General features: G+C 43.6%; 1 protein-coding gene and 1 long non-coding RNA gene across 2 annotated transcripts in view; both read left to right on the top strand.

Annotated features, from left to right (window-relative positions):
- The window catches only part of RNMT (RNA guanine-7 methyltransferase), a 182,654-nt gene that overhangs the window by 126,902 nt on the left and 37,261 nt on the right, over window positions 1–18,491 (top strand). The gene's annotated exons all lie outside the window — the stretch shown is intronic.
- Window positions 10,045–11,103, top strand: LOC134929251 (uncharacterized). The gene is made up of 3 exons (XR_010178416.1): window positions 10,045–10,410; window positions 10,496–10,686; window positions 10,976–11,103. It is a non-coding gene; the product is annotated as an uncharacterized LOC134929251 (long non-coding RNA).

Here is an 18,491-nt window from a genome sequence, read left to right as displayed (position 1 = left end):
ACCCTAATGTAACATAGTATCTAAGGTTGAAAAAAGACAATTGTCCATAGAGTTCAACCTATTTGTGGTCTCCTATGCACGATTATTTTGTAGAAAATTTTGACTGAAGTTGATGACTGCCGTTACGTATTATCCCTCTTTTTTATAATAACCATAGTGCGTGACTATGCCCCGTAACCCTGGATATCATTATCCATTTGGAATTTATCTAACCCATTCTTAAAGGTGTTGACTGAGTCGGCCATTACAACTCCCTCAGGCAGGGAATTCCAAACACGTATCGTCCTTACCGTAAAAAAGCTTTTACGCCGTATTGTGCGGAATCTCCTCTCCTCTAACCTGAGCGAGTGTCCACGAGTTCTCTGTGTTGATCTAACCAAAAACAGGTCCTGCGCAAGATCTGTATAATGTCCCCTTATAAATTTGTAAATGTTGATCATGTCCCCTCTTAATCTCCTCTTTTCCAGTGTAAACATGCCTAGTCTTGCAAGCCTTTCCTCGTATTCCAGCGTCTCCATACCCTTAATTAGTTTGGTCGCCCGCCTTTGAACCTTTTCTAGCTCCAGGATATCCTTTTTGTAGTAAGGTGCCCAGAATTGTACACAGTATTCAAGGTGTGGCATCACAAGTGATTTATATAACGGGAGTATAATACTCTCGTCCCTAGCATCAATTCCCCGTTTTATGCATGCTGATATCTTATTAGCTTTCTTTGCTGCAGTCCTACTTTGGGTACTACTGCTTAGTTTGCTATCTATGAGGACACCTAAGTCCTTTTCCAGTACAGAATCCCCTAATTTTACCCCATTTAGTAGGTAGGTGTTATTTTTGTTCTTGTTACCACAGTGCATTACCTTACACTTGTCTGTATTGAAGCGCATTCTCCATTTCGCTGCCCAAGCTTCTAATTTAACTAAGTCGTTCTGAAGCGACTCAGCATCCCCTTCCGCATTTATAACTTTACACAATTTGGTATCATCTGCTAAAATTGACACCATGCTCTTTAGACCTTCTGTTAGGTCGTTAACGAAAATATTAAACAATAGCGGTCCTAATACTGAGCCTTGCGGCACACCACTTAGCACTTCAGTACAAGTTGAAAAAGATCCATTAACTACAACGCGCTGCTCCCTATTATCTAACCAGTTTTTGACCCAAGTGCATATTGTGCTTCCTAGCCCTGATTCTTGTAGCTTGTAGATAAGTCTCATGTGTGGTACAGTGTCGAATGCTTTGGCAAAATCTAAAAAGATTACATCCACCTCTTTACCCTGATCTAGGTTTGCGCTTACTGTTTTATAAAAGCCAAGTAAATAGGTTTGACAGGATCTGTCCTTCATAAACCCATGTTGATTCCTTTTAATGACCTTATTGGTTTCAAGGAACTTCTGAATACTATCTCTTAGAATACCTTCCAATACTTTCCCCACTATAGATGTAAGACTAACTGGTCTATAATTACCTGGTTCAGCTTTACTTCCCTTTTTGAATATAGGCACTACTTCCGCTATACGCCAGTCTTTGGGAACCATACCTGATATTACTGAATCCTTAAAGATCAAAAATAGCAGTTTTGCAAGTTCAGAGTGAAGCTCCATTAGAACCCTTGGGTGAATAGCATCAGGACCTGGTGACTTATTAATCTTTAAATGCTTTAATCGGTCACAGACTACTTCCTCGCTTAAATAAGTACCTATTAGTGGGATATTCTCATTATTGAGATTATGTGTTAGTCCCTGAATTGGGTCCTCTCTAGTAAATACTGTTGAAAAAAACTCATTTAGTGTGTCCGCTATGTCATTATCATTTTTGCTTAAGACTCCCAACTTGTCTTTTAAAGGGCCTATACTCTCCTTCTTTAATCTCTTGCTATTAATGTATTTAAATAATTTTTTGGGGATTCGCTTTGCTTTACTTTGCTACAAGTTTTTCAGTTTCTACTTTAGCCGCTCTTATTTCCTTTTTGCATATTTTGTTACATTCCTTATAGTGCTGAAATGACTCTGCATCCCCGTCAGATTTGTATTTTTTAAATGCTCTCCTTTTCTTGCCCATAAGTTCCTCTATCTTTTTGTTAAGCTACATCGGTTTATGATTTTTATTCCTTTTTTTGCTGCTTGTAGGAATAAATTTGAGTGTATTTTTAGCTAGCAGGAATTTTAGTACCTCCCATTTCTCCGTAGTATTTTTTCCTAAAAACAAACCTTCCCATTCAATATCCCTGAAAAAACCCCTCATGTTTTCAAAATTCGCTTTGCTAAAGTTTAGAGTCCTAGTTGAGCCAGTATAGGGCTGTTTATGAAAACTGATATTGAATGTGACCATATTGTGATCGCTGTTTCCTATGGGTTCCCCTACTATAATACCTGATACCAAATCCCCATTGTTTGTTAATACCAGGTCTAAGATTGCATTGTACCTAGTTGGTTCCTCAATTAGTTGAACTAAGTAGTTATCATTAAGTGTGTTTAAAAACATATTGCCCCTAGCAGTATCACATGAATCGTTTTTCCAGTTTATCTCTGGATAGTTAAAATCTCCCATCACTACTATGTCTCTTATGGGCCCTACTCACTTGGCGATGTGCCGCCGAGGTGCCCGACGGCCGATACGGCCGACGAGCGACCCGGCGGCGGGGGGGCAGTGACGGGGGGAGTGAAGTTTCTTCACTACCCCCGTCACCCGGCTGCATTGAAGTGCAGGCAAATATGGACGAGATCGTCCATATTGGCCTGCATGCACAGCCGACGGGAGACCAGCGATGAACGAGCGCGGGGACGCGCATCGTTCATCGCTTAAGTCTCCACACTGAAAGATATGAACGAGTTCTCGTTCATTTATGAACGAGATCGTTCATATCTTTCAGAATATCGCCAAGTGTGTAGGGCCCATTACTCCTGCTGCTCTTTCAATTTGCTTTAGTAACAATTCCTCATCAGATACGTTGATAACAGGCGGCCTATAGCATACACCCAATACTAACTTTTTTATTCCTTTTTCCCCGCATGCAATTTCTACCCATAATGTCTCGACAGTGTCTACAGTCCCCTCCTGAATATCTTTCCGTATATCAGGTTTTAAAAACGGCCTTACGTAAAGACACACCCCTCCACCCTTTTTATTTAGTCTGTCTCTCCTAAACAGTGTATAGCCCTCTAGATTGACTGTCCAATCATGAGATTCGTCCCACCAAGTTTTAGTAATGCCTATAATATCATACTGTTTGCTTGCTGCAAGTATTTCTAGTTCGCCCTTTTTACCAGTAATGCTTCTAGCGTTTACATACATACAACTAAGATAAGTATTTTCCCTTGCGTTAGGGACATCTTTCACCTTAAGTAGCAATGATGACCTGTAATCGTCATTGGTTAGTGCTTTGGTAAAATCTATTTTAGTACCCATGTTAGTAACCTTACCGCCTGCTCTTACCCTCCCCCCAACTTCTCCCCCATTTCGTTTACTACCGCCATCCCCACTATTCTCACTGCATGACCCGTAGTTTCTAGCTAAACCCTCCCCCGAGGCTCCTAGTTTAAAATCTCTTCTAACCATCCTTCCCCCCAGCACCGCTGCCCCCTCCTCAGTCAGGTGCAATCTGTCACGACAAAAGAGATGGCGCCTGACTGAGAAGTCCGCCCAGTGTTCCAGGAACACAAACCCCTCTTTCCTGCACCAATCCCGAAGCCACACATTTACCTCCCTAATCTCCCTCTACCTCCCTGGACTAGCGCGTGGCACAGGTAATATTTCGGAGAATATTATCTTAGATGTCCTTGCCTTAAGTTTCTTTCCTATGTCCCTATAGTCTTTCTTAAGGACATCCCACCTTCCGCTAACTTTGTCATTGGTGCCAACGTGCACCAAGACCGCCGGGTCTTTCCCAGCCCCTCCCAACAATCTATCTACCTGAGCACCCGGGAGACAACAGACTGTACGGCGATCACGGTCCCGATAGCAGATTGCCCTATCTGCCTTCCTGATGATAGAATCCCCTACCACCACCATCTGACTAGGTACCTCACTACCTTTTATCCCAACTGCGCCAGAGGGACCGCTCCTCTGGATGCTAGAGGGAGCAGTGTCCTCCGGCACTGTAATTTCTTCACTATCATCCTCCGATTCCTTGTCCAGTTGGGCAAATTTGTTTGGGTTTGATAGTTCGGAGATGTTGAGCCTCCCCCTCTTTTTCTTCCTTCTAACTGTGACCCAGCTGGCTACCTGATCATCCTCTTCTACCAGTGACCCCTCCCGCAACTCCTCCACCGTTCTGTCTAAACTTCACTCGAGATTGTGAATCTCCCTCAGTCGCGTAACGGTTTGCTCTAGATCATTGTTTGTAAGGTCTAACTCCCTGTTACTCTCAAAGAAAAAGTAGAAGACAAACAATCTCACTTATACAATAATTAAGCTGGCTTATACTTATCTATCTTTGTGCGGTTCTTGGTCCTTCACTTTTATGCAGCTGTAGTACTCTCTCCTGCGGCACCGATACTCCACTTAGCGGTTGCCGTTGTTCCAGCTCACTGCACCTCCTTTTCACTCGGCTTACAGCTCCTCTTGCTGTTACCAACTCACATACACTTGCAAATACAAGCAGCACTTTTGCGGTTACCAACTCACATACACTTGCAAATCCAAGCAGCACTTTAAAATACAAGCCCTTACAATGAGCCGCCATACAAGCCCTTACAATGAGCCACCATACAAGCCCTTACAATGAGCCGCCATACAAGCCCTTACAATGAGCCGCCATACAAGCCCTTACAATGAGCCGCCATACAAGCCCTTACAATGAGCCGCCATACAAGCCCTTACAATGAGCCGCCATACAAGCCCTTACAATGGGCTTTGTGTACATGGGCAGACTAGAGTGGATCAAGTAGTTATTCTATAATTACTTATGCGATACAAATATTATATATTACATATGTGATACATGATCATTGTCTATAAGCAATCATGAAGAGGGGGGAGGGGACTAAACAAGCTTATTAACAAGTAATGTTAAAAAAAGCAAATGGAAAATAGCCAAATGCTGCTAGAAAATAAAATAAAGGAAAGGAAGCACAAATGGAGGAATAATTTAATAATACATTCAGAAAAACGCAATAGTAGTATAAAGAACATAAAAACAGTTACATCTGCTGACAAATAGACCCCTTATGCATAAGAGTAATCTGTTGGAAAGAAATATTACAAATAGCAGTTGGTGCCCCCATAATCAAAGATAATCAGATACTAATAATTAAGTGGTACAGGTTGAGTATCCCATATCCAAATATTCCGAAATACAGAATATTCCGAAATATGGAATTTTTTGAGTGAGCTAGTGAAACCTTTGATTTCTGATGGCTGAATGTACACAAACGTTGTTTAATACACAGTTGTTAAAATATTGTATTCAGGCTGTGTTTATAAGGTGTATATGAAACATAAATGAATTGTGTGAATGTACACACACTTTGTTTAATGCACAAAGTTATTAAAAATATTGGCTAAAATTACGTTTTGGCTGTGTGTATAAGGTGTATATGTAACATAAATACATTCTGTGCTTAGACTTAGGTCCCATCACCATGATATCTCATTATGGTATGCAATTATTCCAAAATACGGAAAAATCTGATATCCAAAATACTTCTGGTCCCAAGCATTTTGGATAAGGGATACTCAACCTGTATTACAATACTACTAAATGCCACGAATATCAATATAGCAATACGTCTGGCTACCAAATAGAAGTGGGAGCCAAATCGATCTGATGTACTTGTGAGCACAAGGGAGCTAATAGCACAGCCTAACAGCCAGCTGGCATTATGCTGAATGAAAACAGTGTTTCGTATGCGTTCCTTAGTGTCACACTGCCGATCATAAAAGCATGTGTAATTATTATCCAGACTGGTTTAATATTCTATTATAATTCTTTCATCGTTATTGTAACTCTTACAGTTAAATTACTTTTAAAATGCAACTTTTATTTCCATAGTTCAAATAGTATGAATTCCAATAAACTGTAACAAACGGAATAACCATTCCTGTTGCATTTTAATAGCCACAATCTAAGTGATTTTGGTGGGCAGGGAACTGTCCACCAATGTGTGTGGTTTTGGCTAATGGAATTTATATGCAGAAAGTAAAAAGAATTTTGATATCTTCAAGACATCATTCTTAACATGTAAAGAAGGCGAAATATTGTTTTGCAATCCCAGATTATTTTATGTACGTTTAGCAATATAGCTCCTTGTATATATAGTACCATATGCTAAACTGTGTCTGATAAGGAACTTGTGTACCAAATGTTGCAATGATTACTAACCGTAATGGTGCAATGATATTAGACTTCTAAAGGCTGAAAGCATAGAACCCAAACCACTTCATGTAACAGGCAGTGTAGCGGGTGAGATATTTCATTGATTTGTGGAAATGTGAGTGTTTCAAATCATATAAGCGTGACAGTCTATTATTCGTCAGCAGAATGTTGAAACAAACAAGTTGTATATAAAAATCACTATACTAATACCTGTACTTAGATTTAATGGCTACAGGTTGAAAGCATAGAAAACACTATACTTCATGTAATTATAGCAGAAATAATATCAATGTACATATTGTGAGCAGGGCCCTCTTCCCTCCGTTTCTTACAACCCTCTTCTCTCACAAATCAATTACAGCTCTCTCCTATGTAGCGAATTTCTATACCTGCGTCTCCTCTCGCTCGTTACTGTTTCTCTTGCAGTGGCTGCCTGCCCCTTGTAGTATGCCGACTACTCCTTTGCTGCCTTACATCCCAGCTGTAGTGTGTACTGAGAATTGTGTTGCTGTTACCTGTGCTCTGTTTTAGTTTTTCAGTTACTGTAATGTCAAGTTCTGTGTACCCTGTATTGTTCTAATGTCTGCCGCTGCAAAACACCTGTGGTACCTTATAAATAAGATGTAATATGTAGTAAATTCAGCACCAGTGTAGCAAGTGATTGTTAGCCATTAATGTCACCAGAAACTTCAGATGACAATATTTTCCAAGCGAGATTTCAGAGGATATGTGCACAGATAATTGCAGTGTGTGTAGTAGAGAGATGGTGTCAGGGTTGTGTGGATATCTTCCCTGTTTCTACTTTTGTGTTGCTTCGTCAACCCTTTGTACTGTGCAGCAGTGAACAGGAGAGTGAGAGTGCAAGGAAGTATCCAACCTTGACAGAAAGAAACAAGGGGTTGGATCTGCTTTTTAGGGTCTCTCTATTCCATCTTATGAAGAGGTCAATTCAATGTGGAAGTTTACCAATAAAGGGTATCAAGGAGGGTCCTTCTAGAAGGTAGTATAGATAATTATGATGAGTGCAGCTGTGCTTTCAAAATAAATTGTATCCTGTACCTGTGTGTAATAATTACACAGCTTTTATTTATACAATTAGTCAAGTGTACCATGAAAATCCTGGTAGTGTAACTTGTAACAAGTAATATAGTTAATAAAGATAAGTGAAATAAAATATGCCAGATGCTGTTGAGAAATAATTACACAGCTTTCTGTTCTAGAATTAATGTAAAGTGTTCCAGGGAAATCCCCACAGTGTAACGTATTAATGCAAGGAGAGCATAATACGCATTTAACAAAAAATGGTAAATCGGTAAGCGTATACTGGCTCCGGGTGCTTTTGTTTGTGATCTGTTCTGTGCACACACCAGAACCACTGGTTCCGACACACATTTTTCTTTATTGGTGGCATGATACTGCCCAGTGTGTGAGGAGACAATGGATCTAATTCAGACCTGTTCGTTCGCTCGCTAGGGGTTCTTTGCAGTCCTGTGTTCGCATAGTCGCCGGTCTACACTGCGTATGCACCACAATGTGCAGGTGCGTCGCACGAGTACAAAGCAGATCGCCGCTCAGCGATGGGTTTGTGCGAAGAATCCATTCGCACAGGCTTTCGCAAGGAGATTGACAGGAGGAAGACGTTTGTGGGTGTCAACTGACTGTTTTCTGGGAGTTGTTGGAAAAACGCAGGGTTCCTGGCGTCAGTTCTGGTCCCGGACAGGCTGAAGTGTTTACAGCAGCTGACTATGGGGGTCATTCCGACCTGATTGCACGCTAGCTATTTTTTGCTGCGATCAGGTCAAAACTCTGCAAAACTGCGTATGCACCGCAATGCGCAGGCGCATCGTACGGGTACAAAGCGGATCGTGCTGGGCGATGGATTTAACGAAGAATCCATTCGCAAAGCCGATCGCAAGAAGATTGACAGGAAGAAGGCGTTTATGGGTGTCAACTGACCGTTTTCAGGGAGTGGTTGGAAAAATGCAGGCGTGTCCAAGCGTTTGCAGGGCGGGTGTCTGGCGTCCATTCCGGGACCGGACAGGCTGAAGTGATCGCAGCGGCTGAGTAAGTTCAGACCTAGTGTCAAGAAAAAAAAGGGGGGGGAAAGACAACTCTCTCTTGTTGGGGCACTCTTGTAAGTATTGAATGTTCTCAAGTATATTACTGTTAATGATATGTGTCCAAAAAGTCAAGTAACAGCTTGTAGAAATGTAACTAACTGGGACTAAATGTAATCATTTATGTTTGGATACATAGATTCCTATTATTGGCCCTTAGGCCTAAGGGCCAATAATAGGAATCTATGGGGTATATGCAATTGCGGTCGAATTGCCGCTAAAGTCGAAAAACTGGACATTTTCGACAAAAAAACATGTCGAATTGGATTCGTCAATGCAATACAGTACTTTTCGTCAAAATACCTGCAGTTTCAGATTCGACTTTTTGCAAATCGACATTTTCAAAATTCGACATGTCTGCAATGGTCAAAATGCGGCTTTTCAACAAAAGTGTATTCAATTGAAGAATGTCGATTCGACAACAGTGCTTTTCGACAGCAATTTCGTCAATTTCATTCCGCCTCACTTTGCTGGCGGGATCTAATAAAAATTTTTTTTTAAATGTATTTTTTGTTTGCTTTTTGGATTGCTAATAGCATATCTATTTATATTTGAAGGAATTATCTACTTGGTTTGTCTTTTTTTGACTCACAAGTATTATTTAATTGATTTTTTAAAATAATTTTTTTTCTTCACTCTGCGGAGGGAAATGTACCCATGATTCCACAGTTTAACCCAGGATACACTAGTGCAAAGCCCCTCCTCTATCCTCACTCCCGGGTTTGAGACTTCAGGGAGACGAGCAGCCATTACAGTCAGCTCTCTTGTGGAATCGTTTTTTTAGGACAATCCCCCTGCGTTTTAACACATTTATATCCTATTTTTGTACTGACTACAATAATGGAGCCTTTTTCTGACCAGATTGTGATGTTCATGCTGGCTGCAAGCATGGAGGAAGAAAGGGCTGCTGAACATCAGGATCAAGGTCAGAAAATGTCTGCATTGGGTGAGTCAGTATTGCGTGTTTCATTTCCACGTCCACGCCAGTATCGCACTAGGCGTGAACTGGAGAATCTCAGCGAGTTCGAGGCTCTGTTGGAGGCCGACCTGGAACCTCTGTCACGGACCAATCGCGCTGTCAGCGGTTTCCAGAAACTGCTGGCTACATTACATTTTTTGGCGTCGGGCACATTCCAGCCTACTTTGTCTCAAACATGCGGTTTTTCACAGTCGACACTGTCGCGCTGTATAACCCAGGTCATTAGGGCTTTCTGCAAATTGACAATCCAGTTCATCACATTTCCAGATACGGACAGCGGATGTCGTGAGATCAAATTAGGCTTTTTCACCAAACACAATTTTCCCAATGTTCTGGGCGTGATTGACTGTACCCACGTGCAGATCAGACCGCCACGGAATTCGGAAGAATGTTTTCGGAACCGAAAACATTTCCATTCCATGAATATACAGGCGGTCTGTGATGTCAACATGAAATTTTTGAATATTTTTGTGGGATTTCCTGGATCGTCTCACGACTCCTTCATCCTAAGTCAGTCATCGCTGTTTGACAATTTCGAAACAGGAAACATGACGGGTCGCTGGCTGTTAGGTATTTATTTTAATTGTTTTTATTTTTTTTTATATTACCCACCATTTTTTTCATTTCCATAGGCGATGCGGGTTATCCCAACAAATCGTGGCTCTTGACCCCATTGTCTAAGCCTGTTGGTAGAGCAGAAAAACGTTACCAAGAGACACACAAAGCATCAAGGCAAGTAATTGAGCGTGCCTTCGGTGTACTTAAAAGCCGGTTTAGATGTTTAGACACTTCCGGTGGTGCTCTTTTGTACTCACCGGCGAAGGTTTGTGGCATGGTAAATGCATGTTGTATTTTACACAACATATGTGTCGCAAACCGTTTGCCGGTGACTCTTCGTCGCAGTGCTTTCCGACGCGGGAACCGTTCTTCTGCTCTACCGGTGGGTATGGACGAAGGAGATGATTCCCGACGGACATTGATCCAAAGCTTTTTTTCCACTGCCTGTAAGTATACTTGTAACATTTGTATTATCGTGTAAACTGAGATTGTAATATTCTAAAAAAAAAACCCTTTATTTATGTATTTCAGAGTTTTACGTACTGTCGACGCACCTTCCCAGGCCTGTTTTCAAAGTTTCGTCCTGTTGACGACCTGTTACCCCGTTTTTTCCTGTTGTTGGGTTGCAGCAAATATTGGACCCGTTTATCCAACTCTACCATGGACAACATACTTGTGATGTGGACCTGAACCTCCGCCATGTAGCAGACAACTCCCCTCAGGTGAGATGTATTGCCCAAAACTCCCTCCTGTCCAAGTCACCCCGGCATGTCCAAAGTGCAGCCCTCCGGCATTTGCAAAACTGCACATCCAATCATGCCTTGATACACCAATGCTTACACTGTGTCAGGGAATGTTTGGATGTGTAGTTACTCAAGTGCCGGAGGGTTCCATTTGGGACAAAGGCCGCTGTAACCTGCTTGTGTCAAAGTGTTGCTTGTACCTTGTCTTTTCCATAGAAGGGTGACACTATTACCAATAGCTGGAACCTCATACTATTCTCTTCCACAGGTCTTGCGGAGTATCCTTCCCAAGTTGCTTGAATCATCATGGATGAAATGTACCATGGGCGACCTAACACAATACCACTGCATCTCATATATTACATTTTATTTACTAATAATTTAAAGAAAAACACACAGAACTTCTCATTTTAAAAATTTATTGAAGAAATATAATTGTATTTTTATTTTGGAATAAAAAATAAAATGTAATAAAACAAAAAAAGTAGTGTTTGTTCTTCTTTACATTCTTTTCTTGTGTAGATATCTGTGAAAAAATAAATTCCATATTAAGTAAAGACACTAATGATGTCATGTTCATTCCTTTCCCAAGAATATTTCTGGAACCACACAATCCAGCATGACCCATTGCTGGACTGTGTTGTTCCACAAGGGCAGGCGTTCCAAAGTGGCAGAGTGGTGTCAGTGGTCAGCACTTTGACACGCCTGCCCTTGTGGAACCACACAGCCCTGCATGACCCATTGCTGGACTGTATTGTTCCACAAGGGCAGGCGTTCCAAAGTGGCAGAGTGGTGTCAGTGGTCAGCACTTTGACACGCCTGCACTTGTGGAACCACACAGCCCAGCATGACCCATTTCTGGACTGTGTTGTTCCCCAAGGGCAGGCGGTCCAAAGTTTCTTGAATATATACATTGAAACATGGCTTTACTCACCTTGGTACGCACAACACGAACTACGTCGTCCACTTCAATTTTCCACCAAATCCTATGAAGAAGCCAAAAACAAACACTAGTGAATAGTAAATTCACACAACAGTGAAAGACTATTTTACACCAATACAAAAAGGAGTTTGTTTTAAAAAAAAAAAGTGGTATCAGAATAGCTCTTTGGCCCATCATACATGTAGCCACAAGGAGCTTTCATCAGTTACCACACGCGCCCGCATACATGCCCGTGCATGTATGCCTAGACATAAAGCTCCTTGGTAGTATCCGGTCGAGAGTGGGGGAGCCCAACACAAACATAACATTATTAAGAAGAAAAAAAAACTAATAGGAGGGGGAGAAAGGGAAACATGAAACATAAGAGTAAATAATAAAACAATACGACCGGGCTTATGGTGGTTGTCCGTCCGGATCCTCCTCTTCCTCCTGATGGGGCGTCGATGCCCTGGGCGGCTGGGGAGTGTGTTGACTTGGCCTCGGTGGCCGTGCGGGTGTAGATGATGCGGCCGGTGTTGGTGGTGGAGGCATCTGGTGGGTGGGGTACATCCCTGTATATCCTTGGTACAGCTGTGACCGTCTATACCAGGATGGTGGTGGAGGAAGGGAAGGAGGCGTCCGTGTGGCTTGTGATGGCGGATGTGGTGGTTCACCAGCGTGTTGATGAGCTGGCTCTGGGAGCTTATTGTACATAATCGTCAGTGTGGTTGCGATGATCTGTTGGCTGGATGCCGAATGTCGTTGGCTCTCCGACATGTTGTCAACACTGTGTGCCAGGCATGATGTGTTATCCACCAGCCGGTTGATGGATGTGGCCAGAACGTGAAGGATGTCCATAGTCTCCCTGTGATCTTCTCGTCTGGTCTTTTGCGTTTCTGCCGTGCTGTCGGCATGAGCATTTTGCATTTCAACCAGACCGTTTGCCATCTTCTCCATTATCTTCTCAATGGCCTCCAGTCTGGTTTCAACGACATTCGTGTAGGTATCCTGGCGGGCAGTCATCTCTGCTGCCAGGGTGTGTACCCTCTGAACATTTGAGGGATCCTGCCCTTCCTGTACGTCTGCCACTAATTGCATTTGTGCAGCTGAAAAGAAAATTAGAAATTAGTATACACATTTATACATTTGTTTGAAGGCTCACAATTCGATATTTACTCACACAGGGATGTAGAAACAGCGGGCTGCTACACTCCCACCTCGTCGTCCGACGAATTCTGTAGGAGATCCGGTCTGAAGAAGGAACCAATCCCCGACGCAAGTCCGCTGCTGGTCCGTGGCACCTCTGTTTGCAAAAGGAAAAAAAAACAAAGTTAATAAACTATACAAAAATGGTGCCCCCCCCCAAAATAAATAAATAAATTAATTAATACAAACCTTCTTCATCCGGTGGTGCCGCTGCTCCAGGAGCTTCACTTGTCCTCAATTCTGGAGACTTTTCAAGGTTCTGGCTGGATACTTCTGCACGGCTGTCTTCAAACCCAAGAAAAGTCTCGTTCGTTAACCCTGTAGACTCAAACAGTTCGGGTGATGGGTCCACAAGGGTAGTGTTTTGTTGAGGCTCTTCGGTCACAGTCCCAGAGCTCCTGGAGAGATGACGAGCTGGTGATGGCCTGCGCGCAGGAGATGTACTTTGGCGCCCAGCTGGTGGTGTGGTCGCCAATGGTGTCTGGCGCGCAGGTTACTTTCTGCGCGCTGACTATGTGTGGCGCGCAGGTGAAGATCTGCACGCTGCTGATGCTTGCTGCGCAGGTGATGGTCCGCTCGCTGCTGCCGATGCCTGCTGGTGATGGTCCGCGCGCTGGCGATGTCCTGCGCGCAGGTGATGTCCTTTGGGCAGGCGTGTCTGGGGAAAAAGAACAAACACATTAGCAAATAAAAAAGAAAAAAAAAAGATTAGTGCAGCTCATCTGAATGTATTCTTACCATCAGGCCTCCTTTTGGACTGCTTGTCTCCCGCCGTCTTCCGGGCGGTTCTTCCTCCTCTGGAAAGCCAGCAGGATGGCTAGAGTCCACACCTCCGCGAACTCCTTGGACCGTGACAGGGTTCATGCGCCTTTTAATAACTTCCTCCCAGGGTAGCCACTTCAGATTGAGAGCCGGACCACCTCCCGTAGCTGTCTCATGTCAGCGCTGAATCCCCATCTTCTTCTTGGTCTGTCTGCGGCAATCACTGTACCGCTTCATGCAGTTTCTGGTGCTCCGGCGGTTTCCAGATACTGCAGTGACTTGTGTCGCGATGGCATCCCAGATGTTTCGCTTGGTCTTAGCTGCTGTGGGCTGTGCCCTTGGTCCATACAGAACGTCGTAGGACCTGTCGACGCCATCCACTAGGGCACAGTTTTCCGCCTCAGTGTATCTGGGTCCACGCGGCTTCTTCTGTCCTGCGTCTTCACCAGAGGCTTCCTCCTCCGACTGATCCTCTGGCTGGCTTCTTGCCTTTAGGGATAAAAAAACCCCCATGCATTTAATAAGATCGGTATGTACCTGTGAGTGTCAGTATCCCTGGCAGTGCGCAAAGATACCTGTAGGTGTGCATGGCAGTGCGCAAACTAGGGTGTGTCAAGTTGGATGCTATTGTGTCTGCAGGTGTTGTCAGTATTTACCTTTCTAGGCCTTTTCTTTTTCTTTTGCTTCTCCCTTTTGGTCCCTTGACAACTGCGGCTGGTCACTGGATGCCTGTTCGGTCGTATCCTCCTCCTGGGTCGGCTCCCACTACTCATTGCTGTGCAGGGAAAGTTCTTCTGAGGGGTAGGGGGAAGGGGGGGATCGGGGCCGCTTGTACCTGGACATCTCTGTTGTAAAAAGAAAAAAAAATATTTTTACAAATTTAACACACATTACATAATTACATGCAACCACACGTCATGCTGCTGGGACCCCAGTGCTCAAGCAGGACCAAACACAACAAAAAAAAATTGAAAATTTGAAAAAAACCACAGCCAAACAAGCCAAAACCCCCGTACAAGCATCCATGTGCTACAAAAGGAGCAAAAAACATGTTTTGGAAACAAACTACATCACCTGGCGACCACATGGCGGATACCGACACAGGGAAAGTCAGCCCAAACAAGCCCAAAAGCATTCCTGCACATGCTGGAGGTCAACTAGTGCTAAAGTTAGGAGTAAAAAACATGTTTTGGAAACAAACAACATCACCTGTCGACCACATGGTGGATACCGACAGTCTAAAATCACCCCAAACAAGCCAAAAAGCATCCCTGCACATGCTGGAGGTCAACCAGTGCTAAAGTAGGAGCAAAAAACATGTTTTGGAAACAAACGACATCACCTGTCGACCACATGGTGGATACCGACACGGTCTAAAATCACCCCAAACAAGCCAAAAAGCATCCCTGCACATGCTGGAGGTACACCAATGCAAAAGCATGACCCAAAAAACATTTTATGGAAAAAACAAAACGTGAAAAACTAACCCCAAACACAAAACTCCAAAAAAAAAAAAAATGCAGCAATACAAGCAGGAGCTATATACACATACCTGCACACACATACATACCCCAAACACCCCAAAGCAATGCAACATGTACACCTCATGCCCCCCCCCCCACTACACAAACACATACATGCAACGCCAGACCACATGTGGTACTTACCTACAAATGTAGAAATCGCTCCAAAAACGACTCTCCTCCGGGGTAACGGGTATCCTCCTGTCCGTCCTGGATTAAAGCCTGCTGGGTGTCCAAACGATACCACAGCAAACAACAACCAATTTGCTAGCTCTGCACCTCCACACACCTCTCTGCAGGTTCACAAAATGGCTGCTGAGCACGCAGCAAACAAGCCCATATAAAGGGCTGAAAACGGCAGGAAGTCTAATCCAGGATTCCCACTACTCGACGATTGGTCCGTTATTTGACAAGGGGAGTGTTGAATGCGTTTTGTATTGCATATGTCGAATTCATGGTCCCGGGTAGAGGGTTCCGGCTGTCTAGTACAGTCGAATCTTAAAACGGACGAAAAAAAGGCGCAATTCGTCCGGAATTGCGTATACCTATATGTATCCAAACATAAATTTTTCCTTTTTGTGAGAGTTAAATGATCACATTTAGTCCCAGTTAGTTACATTTCTACAAGCTGTTACATGACTTTTTGGACAAACATCATTAACAGTAATATACTTGAGAACATTCAATTCTGCATGAACCTTTCTTTCAAATATATGCTTAAATTATTATAGCTACCCTTATAAGACTTTACAGATTATCTAGCTATAATAATAATTTAATTGTTGATAACATAATATTCAATAGGAGAGTGCCCAACATTTTTGGTTTCGTTTGTGTCCCATCACTATATGGTATATGTTGTTATGTCTGTGTTAGTCATTTTATCGATACAATAATAAAAGTTAAGTTTTAAATACGTACAAGAGTGCCCCAACAAAAGAGTTGTCATCCCCCTCCCCCTTATTTTTCTTGACACTAGTACTTATTGTAACTCCAGGGAGCACCGCCGGACCTATAAATTATACTTACCATTCAGATAAGCTTCTTCTCTATGAGAAATAACTAATTTACTAACATTCCTTTTTGATGCCGGCTTATATATGTGACATTTCTCTCTTTCCCTTTTGGGAATGAAAGGGAAAAGGGCCCTAATTTGCACACCTTAATTAGGTAGTGAGGTGCTACTCTGCTTGAGACTTAGTGCACCTGCTACCTTTTCCCTCTGTACACTTTACTATCTCACACTAGCTCAACCTGTAGTAACCAGCGGCACTTAGCATATTCCTGGCCAGGGCTATGAGCTTACCCACCGCATCAAGGTAGCCTCTCATTGGGTAAGTCCCTTACCCAATGAGAGGCTACCTTGATGCGGTGGGTAAGCTCATAGCCCTGGCCAGGAATATGCTAAGTGCCGCTGGTTACTACAGGTTGAGCTAGTGTGAGATAGTGCACCTGCTACCTTTTCCCTGTGTACCTTTTGGGAATGATCCAGTGCGCCATTTTTTGTTACCCCCACAAACCTCTTTTTTTTCTCTTGCTTTAAGTTCAGACCTACTCAGAAACTGCACAAAACTTTTTTGTACCGCTCGGCTGCACAAGCGCTCGCACACTTGCAAAGCGAAAATACACTCCCCTATGGGCGGCGACTATGCGAAAGCACGACTGCAAAAAAAAAACCCTAGCGAGCGAACAGGTCTGAATTAGGCACAGTGACCTTAATTTAAGTACTTGCACTTGTTGAAGATGTCCACACAACTTACACTTTCTCTATACAATGATCTGAGCACATAGCTTCTGTTATCTTGGTTGGAAAATATTGTCGTCTAAAATTACCTGAGACTTTTATGGCTGTTAACAATCCCCTACTACACTGGTATTAAATTTACTGCATAGGTATGTTAAGTTATCTGTTATATTGCTTTTCTCTTACGTCCTAGAGGATGCTGGGGACTCCAAAAGGACCATGGGGTATAGACGGAATCCGCAGGAGACATGGGCACACTATAAGACTTTGAATGGGTGTGAACTGGCTCCTCCCTCTATGCCCCTCCTCCAGACCTCAAGTTAGATTCTGTGCCCAGAGAGACTGGACACACACTAGGGAAGCTCTCCTGAGTTTCTCTGAAAAGACTTTGTTAGGTTTTTTTATTTTCAGGGAGACCTGCTGGCAACAGGCTCCCTGCTTCGTGGGAGTGAGGGGAGAGAAGTCAGACCTACTTTTTTCTGAGTTAAAGGCTCTGCTTCTTAGGCTACTGGACACCATTAGCTCCAGAGGGTTCGATCACTTGGTCCGCCTAGCTGCTTGTTCCCGGAGCCGCGCCGTCAACCCCCTCACAGCAGCCAGAAGAAAGAAGCCGGGTGAGTATATAGAAGAACAGAAGACTTCAGTGACGGCAGAAGACTTCAGTGACGAGGTACAGCGCAGCGGTCGCGCTGCGCGCCATGCTCCCACACATACTTCCAACGGCACTTATAGGGGGCAAGGGGGGCGCCCTGGGCAGCATGTTACTGAAGGTTAGACTGGCTAAAAAAGTTATATTATTAGTGCCTAGGTACTAAATATAAGCCCCCGCCAGTATAAATATTTAAAATTGAGCGGGACTACAGCGCGCCGGGAGGGGGCGTGGCTTAGCCCTCACAGCTTACAAGCGCCATTTTCTCCACAGACTTGCAGAGACGCTGGCCCGGATATTTGGTGCTACTATAACAGCGCAGACATCATATATTCTTTCTCAGTATTATATGGGTGCTGGGTTGTGAGCTGGTAAACTCCCTCTGTGTTTCTCTAACAGGCTTCCCTGTGGGTCTGTCCCCTATAGCCAGTGTGAGTGTGTGCGTGTCGGTACGGTGTGTCGACATGTCTGAGGCTGAGTTCTCCTCCCCGGAGGAAGTTACTGGGGGCGGTGAGAAGGACTTGGGAGTGACTCTGTCGGTGAATATGTTGAGTACATTGAATGCAAATGTGGCTTTATTGTCTAAAAGGCTGGATAAATCTGATTCTCAGACACAAACGTGGAGAAAATCCATGGAGGACGCTTTGTCCCAGGTACAGGTCCCCTCAGGGTCACAAAAGCGTTCATTTACCCAGATAGCTGTTACGGATACCGACACGGACTCTGACTCCAGTGTCGACTATAGTGAGGCCAGTTTACATCCAAAAGTGGTTAAGAGTTTTCAGTACATGATTGTGGCTATTAAAGATGTTTTGCATATTTCTGAAGTACCTGCTGTTCCTGATACGAGGGTTTGTTTGTATAAGGGAAAGAAGCCTGAGGTGACGTTTCCCCCCTCTCATGAACTGAACGCTCTTTGTGAAAAGGCTTGGGAATCGCCTGATAAATGGTGGCAGATTCCCAAGAGAATTTTTATGG

Source organism: Pseudophryne corroboree, chromosome 5 (assembly GCF_028390025.1).
Source record: "Pseudophryne corroboree isolate aPseCor3 chromosome 5, aPseCor3.hap2, whole genome shotgun sequence".
Lineage (NCBI taxonomy): Eukaryota > Metazoa > Chordata > Amphibia > Anura > Myobatrachidae > Pseudophryne > Pseudophryne corroboree.
Note: the sequence above shows the minus strand (reverse complement) of the source record. Positions and strands in the feature narration are given on the sequence as shown.